The sequence below is a fragment of the Tiliqua scincoides genome, chromosome 4 (genome assembly GCF_035046505.1).
Source record: "Tiliqua scincoides isolate rTilSci1 chromosome 4, rTilSci1.hap2, whole genome shotgun sequence".
Taxonomy (NCBI): domain Eukaryota; kingdom Metazoa; phylum Chordata; class Lepidosauria; order Squamata; family Scincidae; genus Tiliqua; species Tiliqua scincoides.
The window spans coordinates 208716353-208729875 of record NC_089824.1 but is presented as its reverse complement, the minus strand read 5'-3'; positions in this window follow the sequence as shown (position 1 = coordinate 208729875).

Below are 13523 nucleotides of genomic sequence, written 5' to 3'. Positions count from 1 at the left end.
TGAGAGGCAGGGGCGTTGGAATTTGGATGCAAAGCTGACCGCAGGTCTCTAGAGGGTAATGTAATGTCCAGTCACCTGAGACCACCTACCTGCCCTTCTATGGTCCCTGTGGGAGGTGTGATTCCCTTCCGGCTCTTTCTCCATACTTTCTCCCTTCCAGATCATCAAAAAAGAAGTATCCCCCTTTCTCCGCACTTCCACCCAAAGGGAACAGCTCTAGGGTCCCCTGTTCTAAGTTCTATAGCCTCTGATCCAATCAGAAGATTCACGTATACAACTATGAACTGTGGGTAAAGTATTTTTTTTTTTTCAGTGGAACCCTAACCAAGCCTCTGCTCCTTGGCATGTTTTATTGATAGCAACTAGTTTTGGTGGTGGGATATACTAATCGCAGGAAGGGGGTGCTTTCACTAATTACTCACTTCCCCCTTCCCTTCCAGGGGGCAGGATTCAAACTGGGCTTAATTGAATTATCACACACAGTCTAGACAGGGGAAAATTCTACAGCTAACAGACATATACAATGGAGCCCTGGGGAAGTGGTCAAAAGAAGGAGAAACAAGGAGAGGGGAGGAGAGAGAGAACAGTTTCTCAAACTGTGGGTCGGGACCCACTAGGTGGGTTGTGAATCAATTTCAGGTGGGTCCCCATTCATTTCAGTATTTTATTTTTAATATATTAAACTTTGATGCTATCATAGTATGTGACTGCATTTAAGAAAATGTTACAGACCTGTACTTTTAGCAAGCTGCTATATATATTCTTTTAAAAATGATAGTAAATGGGACATTCCTGGATAAATGTGGGCAGGATTGCAACCTAGGATTGTTCAGCAGTTTTCTGCTTGATGATGTCACTTCCAGTCATGACATCACTTCTGGTGGGTCCTGACAGATTCTCATTTTTACATGTGGGTCCCTGTGCTAAATGTGTGAGAACTACTGCCTTAGAAGAAGAAGGGACAGAGCAAAGAGGGGGGAAATATAGTGCAAGGGATGCCAAATATGTCATACGAGGGCCGAAGTTAGCAGCCATGGTATGTGATGAGGGCCGGAAGTGACATCATTAAGCAGACAATGACATCATTAAGTAGAATGATGACCAGAAATAAGCACTTTGTTCTTGCACAGAAACTCATTAGCTGTAAATGATAGAAGAGAAAATGTGGAAATCTTGTTGATATTTTCAAGATATGAGAGATCATCAAGCTGGGAGGGCCCAGATAACAGGGGCCAGATAAATTGCTTCCCAAAGCCACATTTGGCCTGTGGGCCTTATGTTTGACACCTCTGTCACAGGTGGAACATAGGCATAGAGCAGTGTTTCTCAAACTGTGGGTCGGGACCCACTAGGTGCGTTGCGAGCTAATTTCAGGTGGTCCCCATTCATATCAATATTTTATTTTTAATATATTAGACTTGATGCTTCCATGGTATGACTGCATTTGTTGAAATGTTACATACCTGTACTTTTAACAAGCTACTCAGTATATACTTTTAACAATGATAGTACTCGTACATGGTACTTACTGCAGGGTAAGTGTGGGTAAGATTGCAGCCTAGGATTATTAAAAATTTTCCTGCTTGATGATGTAACTTCTTGTCATGACATCACTTCCGGTGGGTCTTGACAGAGTCTCAGTCTAAAAAGTGGGTCCCGGTTCTAAGTGTGTGAGAACCACTGGCATAGAGAGATTAGCTGGGCTTCCCAGAGGAACCTGGGAGAAGGAAGGGAAGGTTTTGGGGTGCCAAGGAAAAAGAGGGGAGAGGGAAAATGGAAGAAGTTAGTGGGAGAGAAAGGAGAAAGGATGTACTGGTTTAGGCTGCAGCAAAAGTTGTAGGTGGCTCTCCACAGCCTACACCGAGGTCTACAGGCAATGGGTGAGCTGGGAATGCCCTTTTCCCACTCACTAGTCTCTTCCATTGAACAAGCTTAACAACACCTTGAGTCTCCACAAAAATGTACCAAAACAACTTCATGTACACAACCACATCTACACAGCACTTGCAGATTGTGCTATTAATGGTATTAGTATACCCTATTAATGGTTAACAGGCCAGGAAGGCTGTTCTATATGTATTGAAAGGTTGTGCTTTGTTTTGGTGGCCTGGTCTTTTCCCTGAAGTGACCTGACAGGTAGCCCTGAAGTTTAAAAAGTCAACCTGCATTTAAAAATATCCAAATTCCTAATGCTGTGCGAGTCAATAAATTATTGCAAAAAAAAAAATGCCAAAAGAAAGCTATAATTAAGGTCAAGACCTGAAACCATTTACTGCAGAGTAATCCAATGGCCTAAGTGCCATCATGGCGATGGCCTAAATCAAGTGCGTTTTGTACTGACAGGAATGTGTCTGTTGAGGACTCATTCTTTACTTGTCTTTCAAGGTTTATATAAAAATTGGACAGAAATGCCATTTATTTATGTCATCACTATTGTTGTATATATTGTGTTTCATTGAGGTTGAGTTGCTAATGTATTTGGCTACTATGGCAACAGCATATGTTCAACTAAACGATGGAATTTTTTAAGAGCGTTCAGATTTCAATTTTTTTTTATGCTTCAGGCATTAACTGAATAGAAAGCATTTAAATTTAAAACGAAGGGGTAAAATAGCATTACGGTTTTAAGTGCAAAATATTTAACAATCTACAGCAGGGGTGCTCAAACTTTCAACTTTAGGGATGCTGGACCTTTAACAAGTGTGTAGAAGAGAGAATTTCAGCATGTGCAGCTTGTCATCTGTGGGATGACAAGTTGCACCTGCTGCAATTCTCTCTTCTATACACTTGTTAAAGGTCCAGCATCCCTAAAGTTGAAGGTTTGAGCACCCCTGATCTACAGAAAAAACTTCAATCTACAAAAATATATATATATATATATATATATATATATATATATATATATATATATATATATATATATATATATATATATATATTGATAAGCCCATCCTGCTCTAAGTGTTGAAAATCTATTGGCCCAATCCTGTGGTCACTTTGTGCTGCCGGAACTAATCTTCTGGCATCACGGCTACCTGCCATAATGTTGGTGTAGCTGCATTTTATAACATGGACGGGATTGGACTGGGCAGTGAAAATGTCCAGGTTTATCCATCATGCAACTGGAAGCTGGGTATGGGTTACCAATTACCATATAGGAGGGGAAAGTCACATTTATTTGAGGAATTTGGAATGCCTGAGGCAGAAGGTTCAGCTCAGACAGCCCAGGTCAAAGCATTTTAATAAACTTGCAAATTCATTACCTTTCCTGTGTTATGTATCTTGGAAGAAGATACATAATTTCTAACACTACCTTCCCACCTCTTTTGTTCCCAAGCAATTAATTGTGAGTTTTTCTTTTTACTTTCTGTGCCCCCTTTTTTCTGAATTAGTTAAAGCTTCACTCCAAAAGGTTTGCATTCACATCTTGAGGATGTTGTATTCTAAGCAGAGTTGTTTGTCCCAGACCAGTGGCATAGCATGAGGGGGGGCAAGGCAACAAATTATGCAGGGCGCCTCACTGCAGCGCGCAAGAGTACAATTCTGTTTTGCTCCCACTGCCAGGAATGGCTCCAAAGTGGAGGGGGAGGACCGCTTGCACATTACGGTAAGGCACCCTGCAAAACTTAGTGCTAACTGGGCAAGAGGCAGTTTCACAAACGGGTATTTCTCTTTTATTAAGCAGGGGGAGAGTAATTGGCCCTCCTCACCCCAGCAGTGTCTTTTCTAGTGACTATCTGCTGGTGTTCTTTTGTATCTTTTTAGATTGTGAGACACCCTGCAAAACTTTTTAGATTGTGAGTCCTTTTGGATTGTGATAACCTTTTGTTAGTCCACTAGGTCATTTGATTTTCTCTGTAAACCACTTATGGCACAATCCTAAACCCTTATGTCAGTGCTTTCCAGCACTGGCATAGCCGTGCCAATGGGACATGTGCTGCATCCTGCAGCTGGGTGTCACTCAAAGTAAGGAAATAAGAACATAAGAACATAAGAACAGCCCCACTGGATCAGGCCATAGGCCCATCTAGTCCAGCTTCCTGTATCTCACAGCGGCCCACCAAATGCCCCAGGGAGCACACCAGATAACAAGAGACCTCATCCTGGTGCCCTCCCCTGCATCTGGCATTCTGACATAACCCATTTCTAAAATCAGGAGGTTGCGCATACACATCATGGCTTGTACCCCATAATGGATTTTTCCTCCAGAAACTCGTCCAATCCCCTTTTAAACGCATCTAGGGTAGATGCCAGCACCACATCCTGTGGCAAGGAGTTCCACAGACTGACCACACGCTGACTAAAGAAATATTTTCTTTTGTCTGTTCTAACCCACCCAACACTCAATTTTAGTGGATGTCCCCTGGTTCTGGTATTATGTGAGAGTGTAAAGAGCATCTCCCTATTCACTCTGTCCATTCCCTGCATAATTTTGTATGTCTCAATCATGTCCCCCCTCAAGCGTCTCTTTTCTAGGCTGAAGAGGCCCAAACGCCGTAGCCTTTCCTCATAAGGAAGGTGTCCCAGCCCCGTAATCATCTTAGTCGCTCTCTTTTGCACCTTTTCCATTTCCACTATGTCTTTTTTGAGATGCGGCGACCAGAACTGGACACAATACTCCAGGTGTGGCCTTACCATAGATTTGTACAACGGCATTATAATACTAGCCGTTTTGTTCCAATACCCTTCCTAATGATCCCAAGCATAGAATTGGGCTTCTTCACTGCCGCCGCACATTGGGTTGACACTTTCATCGACCTGTCCACCACCACCCCAAGATCTCTCTCCTGATCTGTCACAGACAGCTCAGAACCCATCAGCCTATATATAAAGTTTTGATTTTTTGCCCCAGTGTGCATGACTTTACACTTACTGACATTGAAGCACATCTGCCATTTTGCTGCCCATTCTGCCAGTCTGGAGAGATCCTTCTGGAGCTCCTCACAATCACTTCTGGTCTTCATCACTCGGAAAAGTTTGGTGTCGTCTGCAAACTTAGCCACTTCACTGCTCAACCCTGTCTCCAGGTCATTTATGAAGAGGTTGAAAAGCACCGGTCCCAGGACAGATCCTTGGGGCACACCACTTTTCACCTCTCTCCATTGTGAAAATTGCCCATTGACACCCACTCTCTGCTTCCTGGCCTCCAACCAGTTCTCAATCCACGAGAGGACCTGTCCTCTAATTCCCTGACTGTGGAGTTTTTTCAGTAGCCTTTGGTGAGGGACCGTGTCAAACGCCTTCTGAAAGTCCAGATATATAATGTCCATGGGTTCTCCCGCATCCACATGCCTGTTGACCTTTTCAAAGAATTCTATAAGGTTCGTGAGGCAAGACTTACCCTTACAGAAGCCATGCTGACTCTCCCTCAGCAACGCCTGTTGGTCTATGTGTTTTGAGATCCTATCTTTGATGAGGCATTCCACCATCTTACCCGGTATGGATGTTAGGCTGACCGGCCTATAGTTTCCCGGGTCCCCCCTCTTTCCCTTTTTAAAAATAGGTGTGACATTTGCTATCCTCCAATCTTCTGGCACCATGGCTGTTTTGAGGGACAAGTTGCATACCTTAGTCAAGAGATCTGCTACTTCATTCTTCAATTCCTTAATAACCCTTGGGTGGATGCCATCAGGGCCCGGTGACTTATTGATCTTTAATTTATCAATGAGGTCTGAAACATCTTCTCTTTTAACCTCTATCTGACTTAACTCCTCGGTCAGGAGGGGCCGTTCGGGCAGCGGTATCTGCCCGAGGTCTTCTGCCGTGAAGACAGATGCAAAGAACTCATTTAATTTCTCTGCCATCTCTAAGTCTCCTTTTATCTCCCCTTTCCCTCCCTCACCATCCAGAGGGCCAACCGCTTCTCTGGCAGGTTTCCTGCTTCTAACATATTTGAAGAAGCTTTTATTATTCCCCTTAATGTTGCCGGCCACGCGTTCCTCATAGTCTCGCTTGGCCTCCAGTATCACCTTCTTACATTTCTTTTGCCACAGTTTATGTTCCTTTTTATTCTCCTCATTAGGGCAAGACTTCCATTTATGGAAGGAAGCTTCCTTGCCCTTCACAGCCTCTCTAACTTGGCTGGTTAGCCATGCGGGCACCCTCCTGGATTTAGTGGAACCCTTCTTTCTTTGTGGCATACACCTCTGCTGGGCCTCTATTACTGTTGTTTGAAGCAGCCTCCATGCACTCTGGAGAGATTGGACTCTTTTTACCCTCCCTTTCAACCTCCTTCTAACCAGCCTCCTCATTTGAGGGAAGTCTGCCTGTCGGAAGTCAAGGGTTTTTGTTAGAGACTTGCCTGGTATTCTTCCCCCAATGTGCACGTCAAAACGGATCGCAGCATGATCACTGTTCCCCAATGGCTCAGTAACGCTTACATCTCTAACCAGGTCCTGCGTACCGCACAATATTAAATCCAGAGTCACCTGTCCTCTGGTGGGCTCCGTGACTAGCTGATCTAAGCCACAGTCATTTAGCACGTCAAGAAATCCGGTTTCCTTATCGTGACCAGAACACAAATTGACCCAGTCAATATGAGGATAATTGAAGTCCCCCATGATTACAACCCTGTCCTTCCTTGTCACCTCCCTGATCTGTTTCCTCATTTCAAGGTCCCCATCCGATTTCTGGTCTGGAGGACGATAGCACGCCCCCAGTATTACATCGCTGCACAAGCCTGGTAATTTAACCCACAGAGATTCTACGGTGGAGTCGGACCCACCTTCAATCTCTACTTTGCTGGATTCTATCCCTTCCTTAACATAAACGGCCACCCCACCTCCAACACGCCCCTGCCTGTCCCTCCTGTAGAGTTTATAGCCCGGGATTGCGGTATCCCACTGATTCTCTGCATTCCACCAGGTTTCCGTTATGCCCACTATGTCAATATTTTCCCTTGTCACCAGACATTCCAGTTCTCCCACCTTTGCTCGTAGACTTCGGGCATTCGCATAAAAGCATTTATACACGGAATGCCCCAGGATGGGCTGCTTATTCACTTACCTCCTCCTCCTGCTCCTCCTCCTCCTCTCCTTCTCCTTCTCCAAAACTCAGAGGTCTCCTTGCCTTCTCCTCGCCCAGATGCTAATCTCTCGTGCCTTACCTGGCACTTAGTTCCCGAGGCACTTGGTTCCCAGAGGCCACACGCATCTGCAAAGAGCCTCACGCGATGGCCGGCCTAGCTTTATACTCCTGGCTGGCTCCTCCTCCCTCCTTCCTTCCTGATTGAAAGGGGGCTGGCCTTCCCAGGTGAGTTTACAAAAGCTCAGGAAGGCAAATCCTGAATGGACTGCTTGGATTAGCCTAATGGGGCTCTTAATGGGTTGGGAATTGGCCCTTCCTAGGTTCTTTCCCTCCTAGTTCTGTTCTCTTAGGCTGGACTGTTTTTGTAATCTCAAGCTAGTTTTTATTTGTGTTTGTTTAATTATTTATTGCTCTCTAGATCCTGTGTCCCAATTTACTGACCTGTTTAGGTTATGTTCTAACTTAGATTAAGTTTAACCTGGGTTAAGTATAGGTTTAATTTAAACAAGTAGAAAAACCTGCTTTTCACTTTATCCTCCTCCCTTCCTTCGATTAGGTGCTACCTTAGGTGCAGCTAACGTTCAACTTTGATTTAAATGCCTGACCCTTGGGCTCTTACTCACAAGTAGGACTCTGCTCCTGCTCAGAGTAGACCTATGTACCTCCCTTAGGTGCTAACTTTCAATTTTGATTTAAGGTTGATTTAAAGGTAAGGTTAAGATTAGAAGACAGGGAGTTAGAAAGACAAAGCGTTAGAATGAGTACACTTACCTCCTCCTCCTCCTCCTCCTCCTCCTCCTCCAAAACTCCAAAACAAAAAGGGTATGTTTGTTCCCTTACCTCAGAGCAGCATTGCCCTTATGTCAGTGCTGGAAAGCACTGACATAAGGGATTAGGATTGCGCCCTTAGTGAACTTTCATTGAAAAGCGGTATATAAATACTGCTAATAATAATAACTTGCACCCCTACTAGTTGTGCCACTGTCCCAGCCAACTGCCACTTGGTGGAAATTGCCAACATTTAAGCAATGAGAGTTCCTCCCACCTTACACATTCATTTTAGCTGTCATTAGAATTCTGGAGTATCTGGGAAATGATACCAAATCATCCCAAAGGAACCCTGAAAACATAGTACAAGTGCGCTTTCTGAGAGTATTTGCTGTTTAAGTGAAGAGAAGCAGTGGCCAGCAAGGCAGTTTGTCAGCAGGATTCTCCATTTGCTGCTGTGGAGCAATTGACTGGGAAAGCAAATTTATGCCCCTACCAGGAACTGTCATGAGGCAGAGGGGGAATCAGGGAGTTGCTCAGTCATCTCTGTGCTAGTAATTGTCAATAGGTACAGATACAGAGCCCTATCCTAACAGAAGTCCCGTAGTGAGATGAAGCGGCACCGGTGCAGCCTCTGCTGCATCCAGCACAGGAACAGAGGCTACTGGAGGTCTCCCCAAGGGAAGGGGATATGTGACCTCTTCCCCCATGGTAAACCCCAGCAGCTGCTGTAGGGCTAGTACTTGGGCTCACACCAGCAATGTCAGGAATTCAGCACGGGAAGGGAGGTAGTGTAAGCCACTGCCACCATTCTCATCGACTCCTGGCCCTGATTCATCCCCTCCTTGCCCTCCCCACCTCCATTCTACCCTTCCTTTGCCTCTCTGCTGAACTGCAGAACACCTACCTGCTCCAGCGGGCACTTGCCTCCAACTGGCACCAGCAAGACACAACAGTCCTGTCCACCAGAGCCAGGCTCCTCCACATTGCCGCAATGTGCACGCCCATCCTGCCATCTTAAGTAGCCATCTTAGGACTGGGTTGTCAGACTCTCTTCCAAAGAAGGTGAAACTACCCCTGAGTTTACAAAAAGACACACTAATCTTCCTACATGTCCTTATTCTGACTATTTGAAACTCAATAGGGGCAATGCTGGACTGCTAGTTTGTAGCTGCGATACAAGGACATCTGCAAGAGGGATCTGAAGGCCTTAGGAGTGGACCTCAACAAGTGGGAAACCCTGGCCTCTGAGCGGCCCGCTTGGAGGCAGGCTGTGCAGCATGGCCTTTCCCAGTTTGAAGAGACACTTGGCCAACAGTCTGAGGCTAAGAGGCAAAGAAGGAAGGCCCATAGCCAGGGAGACAGACCAGGGACAGACTGCACTTGCTCCCATTGTGGAAGGGATTGTCACTCCCGAATCGGCCTTTTCAGCCACACTAGACACTGTTCCAGAACCACCTTTCAGAGCGCAATACTATAGTCTTTCGAGACTGAAGGTTGCCAACTCAGTTTGGGAGAAAGTCCATTCCACTAATTAATGTGGGGGAATGTGCAGTGATCTATTGGAGAGAAATTCTGAATGTCTATTCCTGTGACACTCATGCCTGAAAATATTGGGGTTGGTAGTGCACTTGCAGCATGGTTTACTCATTGCTCATTGCCACACAGAACGTGGTGGTAAAGGCTGAATATTACATTTTTTATAAATAGCATGACTGAAAAAAGTAGCATTAGAACCAGTCGTTTGTTTCCAGAAATGGGGACTGTTTATTTTTGTTTGTTTTGATCTGTGGAACCAACAGTGCAATTCCTTACATGTTAACTCAGAATTAATACCACTTTATTCTGTGGGACTTACTCTCAGTAAGCATGCACATGACTGCAGCTGAATACTTAAGATGTAATGTCTCTTGGATGCCACTAATAATACAGTCAGGGAAACAAAGGATATGTTTTATGCATATTAAAATACTAGCTATGAAAGCATGCAAACACACACGTTAATCTTTACTGGAGACTAGAAATATTCCACAATTAGTATGATGAAAAAGGTTCCAAGTCTAAATGGATTCATTTTCCTTTGAAGAGAACTAATGTAACCACAATGAAACCAATTGAGGAGCAGCTCTATCTCTATGCAGGGGTCTGTGAAACAGGCAAAATGTCCACACTGTGTGCTATAATTCAGTTTTTCATATGATCAAATGCAATTTTAATAGCATTAATTGAACCTAGTCTTCAGGATAAAAGCTTCTCATCAGGCAGTGGTTTTGACAAGAAGAGTCCCATAAATTAAGTAAATCCAAGCAGGTAACTTCAAAAATTGCAGAAGGTTTGTCTACAATATCTGTGCTTTGCTGTTTCCTAGTCACTCCCTCTGCTTCTAGAAGGCCAATGCAAGATCTAGGAGAAGCAGTAAAAAAGCAGAAAGACTAGGTGATGGATGAGCAATTGTAACCAAGCGGCATATGTTACGCACCAAACATATACTACATGAATGTACATGCCCAACTTAACTGCATATGTGCCCAACTGCTAAAACTGCATGCACACACACATGCACACGCACACACACACACACACACACACACCTCCAGTCAGGTGATCAGCACTGATTAGATCTTCAGTGAGAGGAGGGAGTATACTTTCCATTAATAACCACAGTGGTGCATCATGGGGGGGTGAGCTACCTGTCTAGCAGTTTGCATGCCCCTCCTTGAATGCTTTGGTGCAACCTATGCCCGAAGCACAACACTTGCTTGGAAGTGCATGCTCAGAGACATAATTAGGGCAGAGACTGAAGGGCTCCAGGCGCTATAGGGGGGTGCATGACTGACCCAAGGTACTGCCCTAGTTATGGAGGAGCTGCATGTGTCTTCAAGCCCCCTGTTCCTTCTCCTGTGGAGGCTCCACTTGAAGGGAAGCCTTCACAGGAGAAGGAAATTTTCTAAATTGAGGTGGGGGTGGTGGGAAGAATCATCCACTTGTTGGAGGGAGGATGTGATCAATAACTAACATTGCCATTCACCCTGTTTTGGAACATTCAGCAGGCACAGGCACAATATCCTATCTATGTCCCTTCCCAAGGATGGTTGCTGTTGCATATATACCAATGGAAAATGTGCAGTGTGCTGTTATTTGGAACTAGAGATGTCACTGAAGGTCTTTGGAATGACACCTGGAAATGAGCTTCATGCTGTTCAAAGGAGAAGTGAACTTGGCAAATGTCCAAATTCCGCCCTGGACTAAGGAAGAATTTCTGCCATTCCCTTCTCCTCTCTCCCAGCCATGCAGCCTCCTCCAAACTCTTTTCGCTTTCCCTTCACTCCAGTTTACTCACTGGGGATAGCAGCAGCAGCAATGGCATGGCCAAAGGAAGATCTGATTTTTCCTCTCTGAGCTCATTACAAGTGTCAAGTAGAAATGTCTTAGCGGGAAATGTATTTTTTCCAAAGACTACTGTTCAGAACATAAGAACATATGAAAAGCCCTGATGGATCAGGCCAAACACCCATCTAGTCCGGCTTCCTATATCTCGCAGTGGCCCACCAGATGCTTCAGGGAGCACACAAGACAAGAGACCTGCATCCTGATGCCCTCCCTTGCATCTGGCAAACTTCCAAACATCAGTCTTGCTAAAAAAGAAAAAAAAAATGGATCTATTTCCAAACTTTTGGAAGAAGCAAAGCCTATTTTCCGATCTGACCTGAATTGGAGGGGTGCTCACCTACCTTTGTTTGTCATGTGCCCTTGTGTCCATGTGGGCACAATTTGGCAGATCCTGTTTACTAGTGGCGCTAGTGGTTTTGATTGGCTTCTAAACTTGAATCTTTCTTTCATTTTTTAAAATTGTTTAACCATAGTAGAACACAGCACATATAATAATATCTTGCACAGACTGTTAATCTTTTCTCATAACTAAGAACACGAAACAAAGCACTTCTGATCTCCCCTTGGCTCTAAACAAGACAATAAAATAAAACCTCTCTCTCTCTCTCTCTCTCTCTCTCTCTCTCTCTCTCTCTCTCTCTCAAAATATCAAGTGGAATTATTGAGTCTGGAAACAGTGTTAAGCAACAATCAGCAGCAATCAATTTGAATCTGTTGCTAACTGCTATTAATTGGATTGCCATTTGCCCAAGGCAGTTTTAATGAACTTTTAAATATTAGATGGTGAATTTTATTGATTTTTTTTAGTGTTGCCGAAGTGTAGTTCATGGAACCTTTTCCTTAGCAATAACCACAGCTCAACAAGCAGAACATGTTTACCAGTGAATTAAAGACTTAATCTTTCTCCATTGAAGTCACTTGCAAAGCCTCCATCGATTCTAGGCCATGTAAACTCAATAGGGTGAAAAGGAGATTATGGACTCCAGTTAGATGATGGGAAACATATCTGTAACCAAACTGGTATTTGAATGAAAGTGTTTGTTCTGAGCTATCTTCTCTTACCTTTTTTGGGGCACAATCCTACCCTGAGCTGGAACAGGTAAACCAAGAGGCTTGCGATGTATCCAGAGTGGGACAGGGGCCCAAAGCTGCTCAGTCAGAGGTACGGGGAAACTTTTCCCCTTACCTCCAGGTAAAGCATGCTGGCCCCTATCGATCTCATCAGAACTGTGCCACCTCCTGAAGTGGCACAGGTCTGAGGAGAGCAGAGCAGCTTGAAGTCGCTCCAAACTCCCCTGGAACAGGTGTTGGATTCTAGCATAACTGCTGGATCCCAACCCCACCTCCCGTTTCCCACCCACCTACCCCCGGAGCTGCCCACCGCCCACCTTCCCCCCACCTCGGATCCTCTCCCTCCCTCTTCCCTGCCCACCCCAGAGCCTTGCATCAGCCCAGCTGGGTTGACACAAGTCTCGCTACCTCCAGCAGTGCGGAGGCTTGTGTTAGCCTCCACAGGCTGGCACGCCTCTGCGTGCTGGCCTTACTGACTCCTGAGGAGGGACTTGTGTCGCCCCAAGGGCACCTCTGGATTGCACCCTTTGTTGCTTGTCCTTTTGCTAACTCCATCACTCAGGATGTTCCTAAGATCTGGCTTTTGTTCACAGGGTCAAATATGCTGTGCAAGCAAGAAGCAGCCACCTGTTGAATTTCCCAGATGTTAGGCGAGGATTCCTCCAGACAAGCCTGATAGCATGGGTGGGATGATTGCTCTAACAGTTAGAAGTGTGGCCTTCCTCCTGGTCTGTGTTTCTGAGGCCTCTTGCCATAATCCCTGCTTGCAAGTCATGGTACTGGCAGAGCACTAACTAGGGCAGAGCCTCATGGGCACCTGCCCCGGGAACTAGGCCAAGGGGGAGCATGACTGCCCTTCAGGCGCCACCCTAGTTACAGAGGAGGCACAAGTGGCTCCCTAAAGAGACGCCTCCAAACAAGAAGGAATGGGGGTGCAAAGTCACTGCAGCAAGCGCCCCTCTTCCAGGGAGAACCCAGAAGTGACTTCCTTGTGCTGCAAGGCATTCGTTTTGGGTTCTCCCTGGACATGGAGGCCGTGGAGGATTTGTGCCCCCTGTTCTTTCACCTGTAGAGGCTCCCCTTGAGGGGAGAAGGAGAAGGGAACGCAATAGGAGGACGGAATGCGAAACGGTTGCAGCCTGTACCCCTCCTCTGGGAAGAGCCCGAAAGTGATGTTACATAACATGATGTAATGTGATGTTGTGACGTCACAACTTCAGGCCCTGGGGCAGCACATTGTGGCTCTGGGTACTGGCCTAGGTCATGCT